Genomic DNA, 20360 nt, shown 5'->3' with positions numbered 1-20360 from the left:
ATTTTTATCTTGTGTTTAGCGACCGATAATGCTAGCATTCAGTTCATGGTATTCAAAAAACTGAGAAAGAGAATATGGAACTCGAAAAGCAACTAAAGCTCCTGAATAAGCCTCCCGTCAAGAGTATTCATGTATACCATAACTTTCTTATATTTTGCTTCCCTATGTTAAAATTGATCTCATTACATAGGTTAATAATTTTATTTACATATATTATATTTTGGATTTTACAGATAAAATTTAGATATATTGTTGATTACATTGATATTAACAAGCAACTTGCATTTGACCATCCATTATTAAAAAATCACAAGTTACAGGTATACACACCTTTTAATATATATAGTTCAAATGTACTTGACTTTCTTTGCCTTTCTCTTATTATATTTTCTCTCAATTTCAACATTTATTTTGCTTTTCCTAATTATAGAAAAAACCTTCCGTTCAAAAATCAATTAAAAAAACAAATGTGAAGAATTCACATGCTAGATTCATATCTGGACTCAATAAGGTCCTATGTCCAAAAGGCAATGGATACAAAGATTAATTGAAAAATAAATAGCATGCATATTGTACAGGTAGGGGCGTTCGGCCACCACCCTGTTGGCTGCCTAATGGCAGAACCAGGTTGCCGAGCGCCGATCGGTCACCAGGATCGGCTCATCATCACTCATTGCCCTTACTCCATGATTAGGGGCTAAATAGCAGACTAAGATGTATTACCTAATACGGTAAATACGTTACAGGGCTCATGGGGTCCAGGGCCCATAAATGTCAGTATAAATAGCTCAGGTCAAAAGGTAACGTCACTGTTCATTAATTACTCTAGATATTCGTGTTTGTCCTGACTTGAGCGTCGGAGTGGTGTATCCTTTTGACAGGTACACATATTTCCAAATTAATTGAAACCAAACTGGATTCTATTGGCAGTATCTTCCCGTCCATTTTGAACATATAAAGTAGAAGCACTGGTTTGATCTTTCCTTTCAAGTTTTGGATTATAAACGCTACAACACAATTACATCAACAAAGAAGCTACAACACTCACATCCCACATCCACCACTCCTACATAGCATGTCACTTCCGCCAGTAGTCACCCAGCAACCCGACGAGGTGAGTTGCCTCCACCCACTTCCGCCAGTAGTCAGCCTGCAACCCGACAAGGTGAATTTCCTCCACCCAGACTTCGGTGACCCGCGCCCTCACTGGTTGATGCCACTGCTCATCACCGTCGTATTGCTGGTGGGGATGGTGGTGGCGGTAGTTATCCTATTGCTGGTGGGAGTGGTGGTAGGGCTACTCATCCGAGTATTTAGCAAGGCTCTAATTGCACGGAGGCAACCACCACCTCCGCCGCCACATGTGTCTCCGCAAGAGCTGGTGGTGTACCACGAAGAGGGGTCGGTATAGCAAGTTGATGTGGTGGAGAGTGGGGGCGTGGCATGCTATTGTACTTGCATCTCAATCTGTAAAATGCAGCGTATTTTTTGTCTTTACACCTAGTAGGTACTTTGAAAAGTTGTCATAACTTGTGTTGCTAGTGGTACTTAGTACGAGCAGGCATGTGAAGATGGAAACAACTTGTATCAACTCAAGGATGCAGATTAATCATGAATTTTAGGTCATGGAGTTAGACCACCAGATAAAGTCTTTTTTACAGTAGTAATAGTAATGTATTCTGTCATCCAGTTACAAATCTTTCTATATTGGATTTCATTAGAATTGCTTCTACAGTTTTACAACTATTTGATTAGGAAAAACTAATCACAATTAGTATTTATATATATATTGCTGTCATTTTGGATGGTTAATTGATTATGAGAAAATAACTGCCAACTAATTAATGGTGCACAGTAACTTTACACCGTTATTTAATTATAAATTATTAGTTTATTGATTTTTATAATAAGTTTAAAAAAATTTGAATAATGATTTCTTATTATTATTTAATTTAAAATGTAAAAATTACAATATCCATACATGTATATTATATTGCTATTAAACTCAGTTTATTATATGTATATAGAGAAGTTCGCGATCCGGTTTAATTTGATTCTGCAAACCAAATTGATGTGAGAGTATATTTTTGGAGTCAATGCTTTCAGAAAGTGGATGTCCTACTATTGCCCTTCTTATTCTCCTACGTCTTTAAGATATTCAGAAGTTCGTTCTGAAGCTGTTAATTATGAAGAAAAAGAACATGATTCATGCTATAAAATATTTCATTGAAAGAATAAAAAAGACAAGAAAAGGAGAAACAAGTAAACTTAATGAGGGCTAGATGAAACAAAGAATTCCCAATTGATTGAACTGTCAGCGTTTAAAATGTTGTAATAGATGAGATAACAAATTCAACTCGAACTGTTGAAGTTGTGGCCGATAACCGATTATTTGTGCAGACCGCAGATTCTGCAGATCACTCATGCTTCAGTTTGTTATTTTTTATCTTATAATAATGATAACTACACAATTATTTTTTTTTAAGTAGATAATAACTCAATAATTTCACTTAATTAATTTAAATAAAAATAAATTACAATCTATGTGACTTCAACACGACACTAATGAGAAACCATAACGGTGTCTATGATTAGGGAGGCATGCACGTCTACCACTACAGGGCAAATACCCCCACTAAATCTTCTTATCAATTTTCATATACATATTTTAATAAAATATCTTAATTAACTTATCATTTAAAAAAAAAAAAGTTAAGTGTGTCTATTATTCTCTTGATGTTTTATTATGTAAAAATAAATAAATTAAAGACAATAAATTAATATTTTGAAGTATTTTTAAAGTATATATACTATTAATAAAAAGAATATTTCTTCTTAGTGCATATAAATTTTAAATTAATTTATTCTTATAATAATTTTTAAATAACTTTCTTTCATATCTTTTATTTACCTATTCACTATTTTTCTATTTTAACAACATTTAAATATCTTATCCTTTCATTTAAACAGCTATAATTATCTTTTTATTTTTAAATAGAAATACTTTGTACCTCTTTTTCTCCTAATATATTTATTTACGTAATATTAATTATAGTTATTAAGTCAATAAAAAAGAGATGGTTGACCAACTAGACTTACATTATACTATTTTTTAAAAGAAAAAAAAAGTTTAAAATTTTGATACAAAAGATAAATGATTAACTAATTATTTAATTATTTACATGGATATTTTGAAAATTTTGAAAATAAAAGAATCATTCGATATTTTAGAAATGAGACTTCTTAGAGAGTAATTATAATATATATTTATATTTTAAAAGAATATTTTTTTACAAAATTTAAAAAATAAAAAAATGTTAAGTTATATATTTAATATTACGAGTCAATATTTAAGTATCACCCCACTATTTAAAATTTTTGAATTTGTCATTGTAAAGAAATATTTATCTCTAGCAACATATATAGTTATGTATTTTATAGAAATATTTATTCCTTTCAAAATTGAAGAGATAAATATGTTGTCTAATTTTTAAATGTGCGTCGCTTTCTTTTTCTCTCTCTTCTTTCTTAAAATCTTGTCAAATGTGGGAAGAGATTATTTTTAGTATCCTTCCCACATTCTCACTAAATTATTTTCGTTTCTCTCACCTCTCTTTTCCACGTAAATAAAACCATTTTCTCTCTCACTTTATAAATAAAACATGCTTCTCAGTTATTTAAGGGTGTGTCTAACTTTATGTGATATTTTTAGAGCAAATTTAAGATCAACATGAATAGCTTTTTGCAATATACTAGCACAAAATAGAGGACAAGAAAAGAAATTATTCTCATTATCTAAATAATGGTGATAGTATCATTTATTTTTATCCATAAAAAAGATTTGTTTATATATTCCATACAAGTTACAATTGAAAATTAATTAATTTCCACAATTTCCGCGCGGGTCCTCCAAATTGAAGAGAATATCCAACTTCTCCTTTTTGATCTCCGTAGTATTCAACACGAAAACAGTTAGGGTTATCATTATATGTGCTTACAGTATATTTTGGGGTCCGTAATATTGTCTTGATGAATTTTGAAACCCAACATGCCTAAAATAACATGCATGAACAAAGTTATCATCGGGAAAATATCCAGATCCCATTTGGGGACTAGGACTACCAGGAGGAGTTTTTGTTGATCCACCCCATGTAACGCCTAATAGTACTAATATTAATCTTAGTAATATATATATATATATATATATATAATATATATATATATAATATATGTAACATCCCAAATTTTATTTAATGAAAAAAAAATATTTTTTTTATGTATTTATTATGTGAATAAGTATTTTATTTATGTATTTTACTATTTACGTATACGTATTTTACTATTTATGTATACGTATTTTACTATTTACGAATACGTATGTATGAATAGTATTTTACTATTCATATGAATAGTAATTTTGAAAAAAACGTAAGCACTTACGTCAAAACTCAAATTATTTCGATGAATAGTATTTTACTATTCATGAATAGTAATTATATTATTATTTTAATGAATAGTGCATAGTGCATAGTAACTTCAAAATTTCTATAAATAGGGACCTAAGGATTTTGAAAATTCATAACTAGAGAGAAGAAAAGTTTAGAGAGAAGGAATTCTAGAGAGATAGAAAGAGAAAATAAGAGAGAAGGTTCTGCCTAGGTTGTGAAAAGAGGAGGAGAATAGAGAAGGTTCTGCTCTAGTTCCGGTTCCGGTTTAAGGAGAAAGAGAGGAGATTCTGCCCAAATTCCTATTTATCCAGGTAAGGAGGGAGTGGGAAACCTTGCTTGGGGGTGTAGAAATAATTGTTAAATAGTCTGTTTGTTGGATTGGCTCCCGATCCCTTGTCTGTTGTTTGATTATTTGAATATATATTATTACTGTGTTTTGTTTGTACTACTTGATTTTCTTGTTGCGGTAATTAATAATTATAATTAATGGATAACTTCACTTTTACTATTCTAAAATATTCATTGAATGGAAGACTAAGTCTCCTATTAACTTATAAATTTAGACTTTATTATCTAAATGGAAGGCCGAGCCTCCTTATTTTCATTAAGCTTCCTATTTTACTTAAGGATATAATTATACCAGGAAATATAAATTATATGATCCCTAAAGACCTTTGAACTATTGGACCCTTGACTTAATGACCTTTGGACTGTTGAACTGTTGGACTGTTGGACAATGGACTATTGGACTATTGAACCTTTGGACTATGGGACTATTGAATTATTGGACCTTTGGACTATTGGATTAATAAAATATAATATAAGTATGAATTATGCTTATAATATGGTATATTATAGGAAATTCTGTAACATGTGAAATGTTAAGTTTATGATTGTATGACATGCATCATATGCATATATACTCCAGGTGTGCCGCTGAGGCCGCATACCCACGACTAACAAGGTGTGCCTTTGGGTCACCAATGATGTAACCAGGTGTTCCTTTGGGTCACCCACGATATGCTAACTAGGTGTGCCTTAGGGTCACCAATGATGATATGTGAACTTCCGTATGGCGCCACATGCATATATTTATGAGTTGAGTCTATGACATCATTGCATGATAAATAATTATTATATATGATAATGATTATGTGTGTGTGCTATTTAACTTTTATTTCTTCATCTACAATTGAGTGAGATGTTTCTCACTCCCTTGTTATTTTTTTTGTATATGTTTAAATTTATGTTGCAGGTAATCATCATCATGAGGATGTTGGTGATGAGGCCTAAAGGCTTCTTGGGGCATGCTCTGATAGGATGTGACATCGGGTTTAGCTAGGATTTCTCTGATGTCTTTCTTGTTCTAAAAACATTTTCTTTTCTTGTGTAATTTAATAAATTATAAGTTGATTCCTAACTAGGAGGCACTGCCACCTTTACTGGGATTAATTTATAATCTTTGTTTTATAATAACTTCTTAAGTTTGATATTTATGTGTATGAATTTATGAATGTGCATCTTCTACCTTATGATACTTATTGTTTTATATCATTCTATGAAAATCTTTTATAAATATAGTTTATGTTTATTAATGATTTTGGGGTAGAGGGTGTCACATTTAGTGGTATCAGAGCAAGTCGATTTTATCAACCGTGTGTGTTATGTGCTTATCATGACTCTGTTGTGTACTCTGACTATGTCTTGTTTGTTGTGTACTATGATGATGATGTTCGTCCTGTGTTGATATTGTTGAGTTTGAGATTGTTAAGTTAGTTTGTAATCAGAGGAATGATAATCATGATAGTGTTAGCCAACTCGAATTATTAGAACCTTGGATGGGAGGTGATATATTGAGTGTACTAAGAGTTTATGATTGGTGAAGTTTCTGACATCTATAGTTGTAGCAGGTTGAATCTAAAGGTGGTTGTCTCTTTGGTGAGAGATCGAAATGATGGTAATTCCCTTAAGTGTTATTATTGGTATGTTAATTATTTATGGTTAGCATACTAGAAGTTTTTAAGAATCTTGTAGCACTTAGATGCTCCATTTTGGAAGTAAGATGGTGAATAGATAGACCCTAGTGGAAGATTTGTCTAAGACGCTTAAGAAATTGATTTTGTTTGTGTTTAAGTGGATAAATTCGTCAAGATCTTTCCCTAAGCAAATCCTTTGAGGAAATTGATAAAAGTTGTACATCAACAAGGTAGTGATGTTGCATAAGAATTAGAAGTAAGAATGCAAAGAGTTTACCATTGCAAAAATTTCGGGGACGAAATTTCTAAAAGGAGGGGAGAATTGTAACATCCCAAATTTTATTTAATGAAAAAAAATATTTTTTTTATGTATTTATTATGTGAATAAGTATTTTATTTATGTATTTTACTATTTACGTATACGTATTTTACTATTTATGTATACGTATTTTACTATTTACGAATACGTATGTATGAATAGTATTTTACTATTCATATGAATAGTAATTTTGAAAAAACGTAACGTCAAAACTCAAATTATTTGGATGAATAGTATTTTACTATTCATGAATAGTAATTATATTATTATTTTAATGAATAGTGCATAGTGCATAGTAACTTCAAAATTTCTATAAATAGGGACCTAAGGATTTTGAAAATTCATAACTAGAGAGAAGAAAAGTTTAGAGAGAAGGAATTCTAGAGAGATAGAAAGAGAAAATAAGAGAGAAGGTTCTGCCTAGGTTGTGAAAAGAGGAGGAGAATAGAGAAGGTTCTGCTCTAGTTCCGGTTCCAGTTTAAGGAGAAAGAGAGGAGATTCTGCCCAAATTCCTATTTATCCAGGTAAGGGGGGAGTGGGAAACCTTGCTTGGGGGTGTAGAAATAATTGTTAAATAGTCTGTTTGTTGGATTGGCTCCCGATCCCTTGTCTGTTGTTTGATTATTTGAATATATATTATTACTGTGTTTTGTTTGTACTACTTGATTTTCTTGTTGCGGTAATTAATAATTATAATTAATGGATAACTTCACTTTTACTATTCTAAAATATTCATTGAATGGAAGACTAAGTCTCCTATTAACTTATAAATTTAGACTTTATTATCTAAATGGAAGGCCGAGCCTCCTTATTTTCATTAAGCTTCCTATTTTACTTAAGGATATAATTATACCAGGAAATATAAATTATATGATCCCTAAAGACCTTTGAACTATTGGACCCTTGACTTAATGACCTTTGGACTGTTGAACTGTTGGACTGTTGGACAATGGACTATTGGACTATTGAACCTTTGGACTATGGGACTATTGAATTATTGGACCTTTGGACTATTGGATTAATAAAATATAATATAAGTATGAATTATGCTTATAATATGGTATATTATAGGAAATTCTGTAACATGTGAAATGTTAAGTTTATGATTGTATGACATGCATCATATGCATATATACTCCAGGTGTGCCGCTGAGGCCGCATACCCACGACTAACAAGGTGTGCCTTTGGGTCACCAATGATGTAACCAGGTGTTCCTTTGGGTCACCCACGATATGCTAACTAGGTGTGCCTTAGGGTCACCAATGATGATATGTGAACTTCCGTATGGCGCCACATGCATATATTTATGAGTTGAGTCTATGACATCATTGCATGATAAATAATTATTATATATGATAATGATTATGTGTGTGTGCTATTTAACTTTTATTTCTTCATCTACAACTGAGTGAGATGTTTCTCACTCCCTTGTTATTTTTTTTGTATATGTTTAAATTTATGTTGCAGGTAATCATCATCATGAGGATGTTGGTGATGAGGCCTAAAGGCTTCTTGGGGCATGCTCTGATAGGATGTGACATCGGGTTTAGCTAGGATTTCTCTGATGTCTTTCTTGTTCTAAAAACATTTTCTTTTCTTGTGTAATTTAATAAATTATAAGTTGATTCCTAACTAGGAGGCACTGCCACCTTTACTGGGATTAATTTATAATCTTTGTTTTATAATAACTTCTTAAGTTTGATATTTATGTGTATGAATTTATGAATGTGCATCTTCTACCTTATGATACTTATTGTTTTATATCATTCTATGAAAATCTTTTATAAATATAGTTTATGTTTATTAATGATTTTGGGGTAGAGGGTGTCACATTTAGTGGTATCAGAGCAAGTCGATTTTATCAACCGTGTGTGTTATGTGCTTATCATGACTCTGTTGTGTACTCTGACTATGTCTTGTTTGTTGTGTACTATGATGATGATGTTCGTCCTGTGTTGATATTGTTGAGTTTGAGATTGTTAAGTTAGTTTGTAATCAGAGGAATGATAATCATGATAGTGTTAGCCAACTCGAATTATTAGAACCTTGGATGGGAGGTGATATATTGAGTGTACTAAGAGTTTATGATTGGTGAAGTTTCTGACATCTATAGTTGTAGCAGGTTGAATCTAAAGGTGGTTGTCTCTTTGGTGAGAGATCGAAATGATGGTAATTCCCTTAAGTGTTATTATTGGTATGTTAATTATTTATGGTTAGCATACTAGAAGTTTTTAAGAATCTTGTAGCACTTAGATGCTCCATTTTGGAAGTAAGATGGTGAATAGATAGACCCTAGTGGAAGATTTGTCTAAGACGCTTAAGAAATTGATTTTGTTTGTGTTTAAGTGGATAAATTCGTCAAGATCTTTCCCTAAGCAAATCCTTTGAGGAAATTGATAAAAGTTGTACATCAACAAGGTAGTGATGTTGCATAAGAATTAGAAGTAAGAATGCAAAGAGTTTACCATTGCAAAAATTTCGGGGACGAAATTTCTAAAAGGAGGGGAGAATTGTAACATCCCAAATTTTATTTAATGAAAAAAAATATTTTTTTTATGTATTTATTATGTGAATAAGTATTTTATTTATGTATTTTACTATTTACGTATACGTATTTTACTATTTATGTATACGTATTTTACTATTTACGAATACGTATGTATGAATAGTATTTTACTATTCATATGAATAGTAATTTTGAAAAAAACGTAACGTCAAAACTCAAATTATTTGGATGAATAGTATTTTACTATTCATGAATAGTAATTATATTATTATTTTAATGAATAGTGCATAGTGCATAGTAACTTCAAAATTTTTATAAATAGGGACCTAAGGATTTTGAAAATTCATAACTAGAGAGAAGAAAAGTTTAGAGAGAAGGAATTCTAGAGAGATAGAAAGAGAAAATAAGAGAGAAGGTTCTGCCTAGGTTGTGAAAAGAGGAGGAGAATAGAGAAGGTTCTGCTCTAGTTCCGGTTCCGGTTTAAGGAGAAAGAGAGGAGATTCTGCCCAAATTCCTATTTATCCAGGTAAGGGGGGAGTGGGAAACCTTGCTTGGGGGTGTAGAAATAATTGTTAAATAGTCTGTTTGTTGGATTGGCTCTCGATCCCTTGTCTGTTGTTTGATTATTTGAATATATATTATTACTGTGTTTTGTTTGTACTACTTGATTTTCTTGTTGCGGTAATTAATAATTATAATTAATGGATAACTTCACTTTTACTATTCTAAAATATTCATTGAATGGAAGACTAAGTCTCCTATTAACTTATAAATTTAGACTTTATTATCTAAATGGAAGGCCGAGCCTCCTTATTTTCATTAAGCTTCCTATTTTACTTAAGGATATAATTATACCAGAAAATATAAATTATATGATCCCTAAAGACCTTTGAACTATTGGACCCTTGACTTAATGACCTTTGGACTGTTGAACTGTTGGACTGTTGGACAATGGACTATTGGACTATTGAACCTTTGGACTATGGGACTATTGAATTATTGGACCTTTGGACTATTGGATTAATAAAATATAATATAAGTATGAATTATGCTTATAATATGGTATATTATAGGAAATTCTGTAACATGTGAAATGTTAAGTTTATGATTGTATGACATGCATCATATGCATATATACTCCAGGTGTGCCGCTGAGGCCGCATACCCACGACTAACAAGGTGTGCCTTTGGGTCACCAATGATGTAACCAGGTGTTCCTTTGGGTCACCCACGATATGCTAACTAGGTGTGCCTTAGGGTCACCAATGATGATATGTGAACTTCCGTATGGCGCCACATGCATATATTTATGAGTTGAGTCTATGACATCATTGCATGATAAATAATTATTATATATGATAATGATTATGTGTGTGTGCTATTTAACTTTTATTTCTTCATCTACAACTGAGTGAGATGTTTCTCACTCCCTTGTTATTTTTTTTGTATATGTTTAAATTTATGTTGCAGGTAATCATCATCATGAGGATGTTGGTGATGAGGCCTAAAGGCTTCTTGGGGCATGCTCTGATAGGATGTGACATCGGGTTTAGCTAGGATTTCTCTGATGTCTTTCTTGTTCTAAAAACATTTTCTTTTCTTGTGTAATTTAATAAATTATAAGTTGATTCCTAACTAGGAGGCACTGCCACCTTTACTGGGATTAATTTATAATCTTTGTTTTATAATAACTTCTTAAGTTTGATATTTATGTGTATGAATTTATGAATGTGCATCTTCTACCTTATGATACTTATTGTTTTATATCATTCTATGAAAATCTTTTATAAATATAGTTTATGTTTATTAATGATTTTGGGGTAGAGGGTGTCACATTTAGTGGTATCAGAGCAAGTCGATTTTATCAACCGTGTGTGTTATGTGCTTATCATGACTCTGTTGTGTACTCTGACTATGTCTTGTTTGTTGTGTACTATGATGATGATGTTCGTCCTGTGTTGATATTGTTGAGTTTGAGATTGTTAAGTTAGTTTGTAATCAGAGGAATGATAATCATGATAGTGTTAGCCAACTCGAATTATTAGAACCTTGGATGGGAGGTGATATATTGAGTGTACTAAGAGTTTATGATTGGTGAAGTTTCTGACATCTATAGTTGTAGCAGGTTGAATCTAAAGGTGGTTGTCTCTTTGGTGAGAGATCGAAATGATGGTAATTCCCTTAAGTGTTATTATTGGTATGTTAATTATTTATGGTTAGCATACTAGAAGTTTTTAAGAATCTTGTAGCACTTAGATGCTCCATTTTGGAAGTAAGATGGTGAATAGATAGACCCTAGTGGAAGATTTGTCTAAGACGCTTAAGAAATTGATTTTGTTTGTGTTTAAGTGGATAAATTCGTCAAGATCTTTCCCTAAGCAAATCCTTTGAGGAAATTGATAAAAGTTGTACATCAACAAGGTAGTGATGTTGCATAAGAATTAGAAGTAAGAATGCAAAGAGTTTACCATTGCAAAAATTTCGGGGACGAAATTTCTAAAAGGAGGGGAGAATTGTAACATCCCAAATTTTATTTAATGAAAAAAAATATTTTTTTTTATGTATTTATTATGTGAATAAGTATTTTATTTATGTATTTTACTATTTACGTATACGTATTTTACTATTTATGTATACGTATTTTACTATTTACGAATACGTATGTATGAATAGTATTTTACTATTCATATGAATAGTAATTTTGAAAAAACGTAACGTCAAAACTCAAATTATTTGGATGAATAGTATTTTACTATTCATGAATAGTAATTATATTATTATTTTAATGAATAGTGCATAGTGCATAGTAACTTCAAAATTTCTATAAATAGGGACCTAAGGATTTTGAAAATTCATAACTAGAGAGAAGAAAAGTTTAGAGAGAAGGAATTCTAGAGAGATAGAAAGAGAAAATAAGAGAGAAGGTTCTGCCTAGGTTGTGAAAAGAGGAGGAGAATAGAGAAGGTTCTGCTCTAGTTCCGGTTCCGGTTTAAGGAGAAAGAGAGGAGATTCTGCCCAAATTCCTATTTATCCAGGTAAGGGGGGAGTGGGAAACCTTGCTTGGGGGTGTAGAAATAATTGTTAAATAGTCTGTTTGTTGGATTGGCTCTCGATCCCTTGTCTGTTGTTTGATTATTTGAATATATATTATTACTGTGTTTTGTTTGTACTACTTGATTTTCTTGTTGCGGTAATTAATAATTATAATTAATGGATAACTTCACTTTTACTATTCTAAAATATTCATTGAATGGAAGACTAAGTCTCCTATTAACTTATAAATTTAGACTTTATTATCTAAATGGAAGGCCGAGCCTCCTTATTTTCATTAAGCTTCCTATTTTACTTAAGGATATAATTATACCAGGAAATATAAATTATATGATCCCTAAAGACCTTTGAACTATTGGACCCTTGACTTAATGACCTTTGGACTGTTGAACTGTTGGACTGTTGGACAATGGACTATTGGACTATTGAACCTTTGGACTATGGGACTATTGAATTATTGGACCTTTGGACTATTGGATTAATAAAATATAATATAAGTATGAATGATCGAAGTCGTATCCGGTCAAATAAAAACAATTAAATGTAGTACTAGGAAGTTGTCCTAGGTCGTCTCTCAAGGACCATTTTTATCTGCCAAAGGCTTAAACACACCAAATGGGGGGGGGAATTTGGTTGTTCAGATTTTTAATTTTATAACACAATAAAATGTAGATAACACAACAAGTAAAATAGATTGGCTTCTTGTTTGGATTGTAACTCTCTTATCCTTGGTTCACAATAAGATTGCTCTATTAACCACTTAATCCTTGTTCCATCCGAGTTAACCAACTAAGCGAAGATTAACTCAAGATTTCCCTACACGAATTAAGCAAACGTATACAACATCAACCTCTTCACAGATTAAGCAACTGTGTCATTAAGCATAGCCCATTAAGCATGGACATACTGATATAGAGGTTAAATGAAGAAGAACAAAGTAGAACAGAGACATACAAACATACACAACCTCAAACAGAGATTACAATCCATAACAAGAAACCAACCCAAAGGTTTTAGCCTTCCATTAAAATAGAAATGGAAATGAAAATGCAAGGAAAATGAAAATGCATTAAATCAAGTTAAAGAGTACTACAATCTAGCCTTCCATGGAGGAGGCAAAGAACAGAACTAAAATGCATACAAAAGGAAAGGATAGTAAAACATAAACTGCAACTACAAGAAAGAAAATAAACTTAAAGAAAACAAAGAGAAGGGAGGTAGAAGAACACCCAAGAGTAACTTATTTGAAGGTGTTTTTGGGATGTCTTACAATGGGAGAGTGAAGGCCTATTTATAGCCTTCATATAACACACAAGAAATATAAAATAATGGAAAAAGCTTAGACAAAACGAAATGGGAGAGTTGGTGGGATGAGTTGGTGGGATGAGTTGGATTCCATATTCTTTTCCGCACCGAGTTGTTTTCCACCGAATTAGACCTTCTAGATGATCGAATTGGCCGACGGCGCCTTCTGAAAATATTTAGGTCTTTGTCTTAGCTTTCCAGGGCCACCGAGTTTGCAACATTTGGATCACCACAGCCCAAGTTATGCCCTGAAAACCGAGACATGTTCATCAGCCCAAAAACAGCGAGAATTTAGAATAATAATTCCCAACTTTCCAATTTGGCCCAACAACACACATATCTATCTAAATCCTATAATTAACCATGAATGGAATGTAAAATAGCTAAATTGAAGGATAAGATACATATCAAATTATGACTTATCAAATACCCCCACACTTAGCTTTTTGCACTCCTGGGCAAAATCAAGAAAGCAAAGCAAAGAACAATTCCAAATATATCAAAGAAAGTGACGAAACAGGAAGAAACAGAGACAACAATACACACAAGAAAACAAACAGGTTTACATAATCCTCAATGAATCTTGGGAAAAGGAAAGAAGTAGACAACATCCAACATATAAAGAGTCAGAGAAACCAGATACTTATGGAAATCATCCAAGCATTTCAAAACATGGCAAGACAATCAATCAGCTCAAGAGGTGATTCAAAAGCAACAGAACCTCACAAGATGCACTGTATCACTGTATCTCTCAAGTGTCTAGGCAACTGTATACTCTCAAAGCACTCATGAAAAACAAGCAACAGATAGACTTGGCAAGCCTCTAAAATCAACACCCAATAAACATGCACATAAGGATCAAAAGGTCTTTTTAAGGTTGTAATGAGGCCAAGGATAGGGTAGAGAAAAATATATGGGATAAGTAACTGCAAACCAAAGGAACCAGAGGAGCAATGGGGAATAAGTCAAGACTACGCATAAGAAACAAACCCAGAAACCTCTAATGACCTTTATAATGATCAATCCTCTTTCTCTTGCCTCAAACAACTTTTTTTTTTTTTTCGTTTTTTTTTTTTTTTTTGCAAGGAAAATTTGAACAGTACACCTGAAAATTTAAATGAGATATCATATAAAGAAGTAAAGTGTACAACATAAGGAATCAACTGGCCAATATACATCATCCAATGAAACATACATACACCCCCACACTTATTCAAGAACTTATTCCCAAAACAATTCCAAAACTCCAAAACTCCCTAAGGTTAAGGTAATCATGGTTTTTCGCTTAAGGCTTGTAATGAGCTTCAAACAAAGAAGGGGAAGTAGGCTCAGCAGGGGTTATCAGAGGAGATAATTCAGGGTAAGCTTATTTGGCCAGAAATTTATAGGAACATAAATGCCTTAATCATATCCAAACATGCATGTGAATCAAGAGGTATCAAATAGAGTCAAGACAAGGCAACTGTGCAAGCAATCAAGAGGCATAACACACAAGAAAGAATAGAGAGTGGCTCAATTCCTCACACAGGGTATATCTATCACATTCAATTCAACCTCTCAAACCTCAAAATCATCTTTCCAAGCAGAGAAAAATAGGGATTTCAAACCATATAGTATCAAGAAACTCCTATCCAAGAATGAAGTAAGTGCCTACAAATAATCAAAACCCAGAAATCACAGAGAAACATGCAAAGCTGTACAAAACACATAAACACAAAATAACAAATAAATCCTAAAAACATCAAACCAAAACAGTTCCCCCCATACTTAAATCACACATTGTCCCAATGTTATGCAATGTAAATTATGACAAGTGAAATAAAAGGAGAGGATAAAGAAACTCCCTTATTTATGGAGGATGCCAAGACACTGCAGAAATGGCATTGGGAATAGCATCAAGTGAAAGATGGGAATGGGAGTGGAGCGGCGGGTGAGAAATCTCCAACAGCCAATCATCAAAGGGTGGTGGATAATGATCCTTCCTCAGTGGAGGTGGTGGCACAAAATAAGAACCTGGATCTGTGCATTTCTCAGGAATCTGAGGAACAGATTTCCCTATAAGTGCAGATACATTTTTGCCCATGTTCACTCTCTCAGTACCCTTTAGCTTCCTCTTATGGGTGCACAAGTCTTTCAGGAACTTAGCATATTTGGGAATTTGCTTGATGGCATCTAGTAGAGGTATGTTCACCTCTACCTTCCTGAAGGTTTCTAATATTTCCTTGTCCACCTCTTCCATCTTTTTGCTTGGAATTGATTTTGGTGGAAATGGAAGAGGGATGGGAGGCTGATATAGATCATCACCGTGTGTAATGGAAGAAGGTTTACCTGCATGAAGATTTTTGCTACTACCTGTGTGGCCCTCTTTCTCAAGTGTAGGCTCAGATGGAGGTACAACAGCTGTAGGTGGTGCTGGGATGTCAATTTGTTTTCCAGACCTCAAGGTGATAGCACTCACATTCTTTGGATTTTGCACAGTTTGTGAAGGTAGCTTGTCTAAATTTTGGGACTGTGCCTGATTGAGCTGAGTTGCCATTTGACCCATTTGATTTGTCAAACTTTGAATGGAAGCTCTAGTCTCTTGTTGGAACTGCATGTTTTGAAGATTTATCTGCCTAAGCAACTCCACTAATGATGGTGATGACTGAGAAGGAGGAAGAGTAGCAACTGGTGCATGCAATTCAGCGGAATGTTGTCTAAACTGCTGAATAGGTGGTGGCATCTGATGCTGCGGTGGCTGCAATGAAGGACACGGATCTGAGGAACATTTGCCAAAAACTCTGGCAATTGGGGAGAATTTCTGCTGAACTGCGAGCTGGGTAACCAGATTAACTAAGGCATCAAGCTTCCCCTCTAATTTCTTCGTATTTATTGAGGCTGAAGCACTACTGACACTCATATCAAGCAACTGAAATTAAAATAGAGTGGGGGGGTTTTGAAAGAAACGAATAAATGGTAACCAAACGGTAACAAACAATAAACTAAATAGTTGGTTTCCTTAACTAGATAGCTTGACCTCTTATCCTCAATTAATCTAAAGATGCAAGTTACTGAGTTAAATCACATTCGAGCTCCTAATTAACCAACTAAGCGAAGATTAATTAAGAATTAAACAAAGTAAGTTGCAGTTAAGCACTTACACAACCCACTTCAATTCTCTAATTATAAATCTCATCACAATTCACATAATCTTGTTAACTAAGCGAAAACCCAATTATATGACTTGTGAAATTATTAATGGTTCGTCAATTAACTAAGCGAAAATATAAGAACCATTCATTAAGGACTTAATTAGAGATTATGGAACATAATTCAACTCAAAAACAATATTACAATACCATTAACCTCAAAGAGACGTTGCTATCCACATTAAGAAATCCAACCAAAGCTACTTAGCTACTCATAGCACTAGCTAGTAAATTAAACCCTAAGCTAATCAACATAAAACGCAAGACACAAAACACACAACAAAACACAACAAAAACAAATACACATAAACACACAGCCTTTTACAGAAACCGATGGTCCCCGGCAACGGCGCCAAATTTGATCGAAGTCGTATCCGGTCAAATAAAAACAATTAAATGTAGTACTAGGAAGTTGTCCTAGGTCGTCTCTCAAGGACCATTTTTATCTGCCAAAGGCTTAAACACACCAAATGGGGGGGGGGGGGGAATTTGGTTGTTCAGATTTTTAATTTTATAACACAATAAAATGTAGATAACACAACAAGTAAAATAGATTGGCTTCTTGTTTGGATTGTAACTCTCTTATCCTTGGTTCACAATAAGATTGCTCTATTAACCACTTAATCCTTGTTCCATCCGAGTTAACCAACTAAGCGAAGATTAACTCAAGATTTCCCTACACGAATTAAGCAAACGTATACAACATCAACCTCTTCACAGATTAAGCAACTGTGTCATTAAGCATAGCCCATTAAGCATGGACATACTGATATAGAGGTTAAATGAAGAAGAACAAAGTAGAACAGAGACATACAAACATACACAACCTCAAACAGAGATTACAATCCATAACAAGAAACCAACCCAAAGGTTTTAGCCTTCCATTAAAATAGAAATGGAAATGAAAATGCAAGGAAAATGAAAATGCATTAAATCAAGTTAAAGAGTACTACAATCTAGCCTTCCATGGAGGAGGCAAAGAACAGAACTAAAATGCATACAAAAGGAAAGGATAGTAAAACATAAACTGCAACTACAAGAAAGAAAATAAACTTAAAGAAAACAAAGAGAAGGGAGGTAGAAGAACACCCAAGAGTAACTTATTTGAAGGTGTTTTTGGGATGTCTTACAATGGGAGAGTGAAGGCCTATTTATAGCCTTCATATAACACACAAGAAATATAAAATAATGGAAAAAGCTTAGACAAAACGAAATGGGAGAGTTGGTGGGATGAGTTGGTGGGATGAGTTGGATTCCATATTCTTTTCCGCACCGAGTTGTTTTCCACCGAATTAGACCTTCTAGATGATCGAATTGGCCGACGGCGCCTTCTGCAAATATTTAGGTCTTTGTCTTAGCTTTCCAGGGCCACCGAGTTTGCAACATTTGGATCACCACAGCCCAAGTTATGCCCTGAAAACCGAGACATGTTCATCAGCCCAAAAACAGCGAGAATTTAGAATAATAATTCCCAACTTTCCAATTTGGCCCAACAACACACATATCTATCTAAATCCTATAATTAACCATGAATGGAATGTAAAATAGCTAAATTGAAGGATAAGATACATATCAAATTATGACTTATCAATGAATTATGCTTATAATATGGTATATTATAGGAAATTCTGTAACATGTGAAATGTTAAGTTTATGATTGTATGACATGCATCATATGCATATATACTCCAGGTGTGCCGCTGAGGCCGCATACCCACGACTAACAAGGTGTGCCTTTGGGTCACCAATGATGTAACCAGGTGTTCCTTTGGGTCACCCACGATATGCTAACTAGGTGTGCCTTAGGGTCACCAATGATGATATGTGAACTTCCGTATGGCGCCACATGCATATATTTATGAGTTGAGTCTATGACATCATTGCATGATAAATAATTATTATATATGATAATGATTATGTGTGTGTGCTATTTAACTTTTATTTCTTCATCTACAACTGAGTGAGATGTTTCTCACTCCCTTGTTATTTTTTTTGTATATGTTTAAATTTATGTTGCAGGTAATCATCATCATGAGGATGTTGGTGATGAGGCCTAAAGGCTTCTTGGGGCATGCTCTGATAGGATGTGACATCGGGTTTAGCTAGGATTTATCTGATGTCTTTCTTGTTCTAAAAACATTTTCTTTTCTTGTGTAATTTAATAAATTATAAGTTGATTCCTAACTAGGAGGCACTGCCACCTTTACTGGGATTAATTTATAATCTTTGTTTTATAATAACTTCTTAAGTTTGATATTTATGTGTATGAATTTATGAATGTGCATCTTCTACCTTATGATACTTATTGTTTTATATCATTCTATGAAAATCTTTTATAAATATAGTTTATGTTTATTAATGATTTTGGGGTAGAGGGTGTCACAATATATGTAGCTAGAAAACACATGTATGATAATATTATACATTATAACATTTTTCACACGCACGTATACTTTTCTTACAGATATATATTACAGATCATTACACACCTATCTACATATCATATTTTTATCTTTCTACTTCTATAATAATTACATGGGTGGTTGGAATAAATTCACGATAGAGTTCACGTGATTAGTTGGGGGTAAGTAAAAAGTCACAATGATGGGTCCATCTATCACCGTGAAAACTTCTTGGTATGGAGAAAAAGTGAATGACGACACTGTCACCCCATTGAAAGTTACAGAGTTGGCGAGAGCATCGACACTCCAGGTGGTGCCAGAGAAAACAGCAGAAATGACTGCAGGGAAAGGGGCTGGTATAGCTGGCACATCCATCTATATTTATTTAATTATTAAATTTTTCAAAACAAGAAACATAAGGAGTAAGAACATTTTTCAAAGAAATATTTATAATCTTAAAGCATGCGTAACTATAGTTAAAATTAAACAATATATATAAAATTTGAATTACAATTGTAGTGACTAGTTAGGATAAATGAGCATTATAATATCAACCAGCGTAAAAATTTTTAATCATAATTTCTTACTCATTTAAATCCCCAAGGTCAAACCTCCAACTACAAATAATTCAAACCTTATCTTCTATGGCCATAGAGCAATATTTATTTTTAAAACGAGTCAAATATATTTTGACAACATTATATTATAATTAATTTAAATATAATAACGTTAAATAAATTTGAGAATTTATCATTATTTAATTTTCAATTAAATAACATATATGTAATTAAAATATATTAAGAGCACCAATTAATTAAATAATAATGATAATTATTACAGAATAAAGAAACAATATAAAATATGAACATATTAATAATTATTATGATTATGAATAACAATAAGCATAGAATAAGCAAATAAATGAGATTAGGGGCATCTCACTAGATAAATGTATCAAGAAAATAATATAAATAAATAACATAATAGTAAATAAAATTTTAAAGAAACAAGGTTCTCCTCCCCCTTACCTTATTTACTTTAAGAGATTATTATTATTATTAATAATTGTTTTATAAAAAATTTAGATAAGGTCATGGTAAGATTCAAACCCAGCACCAAGCACTAGAAGTCCCTAAGCACAAGGAATGAAACCACTGAAAAATC

The 20360-nt window shown here is 32.8% G+C and overlaps 1 long non-coding RNA gene across 1 annotated transcript; it reads left to right on the top strand.

Moving 5' to 3' along the window:
• Nucleotides 1-4308: 4308 nt before the first annotated feature.
• On the top strand, nucleotides 4309-19046 carry LOC145951633 (uncharacterized). Its single transcript, XR_014429454.1, has 4 exons — nucleotides 4309-4759; nucleotides 5704-9776; nucleotides 10721-12285; nucleotides 18814-19046. It is a non-coding gene; the product is annotated as an uncharacterized LOC145951633 (long non-coding RNA).
• Nucleotides 19047-20360: the final 1314 nt, after the last annotated feature.

The sequence above is a fragment of the Cajanus cajan genome, chromosome 9 (genome assembly GCF_000230855.2).
Source record: "Cajanus cajan strain Asha chromosome 9, NIPB_CcT2T_4, whole genome shotgun sequence".
NCBI classification, from domain to species: Eukaryota; Viridiplantae; Streptophyta; class Magnoliopsida; order Fabales; family Fabaceae; genus Cajanus; species Cajanus cajan.
The sequence above is the reverse complement of the archived record's forward strand: the minus strand, read 5'-3'. Positions and strand labels throughout refer to the sequence as shown.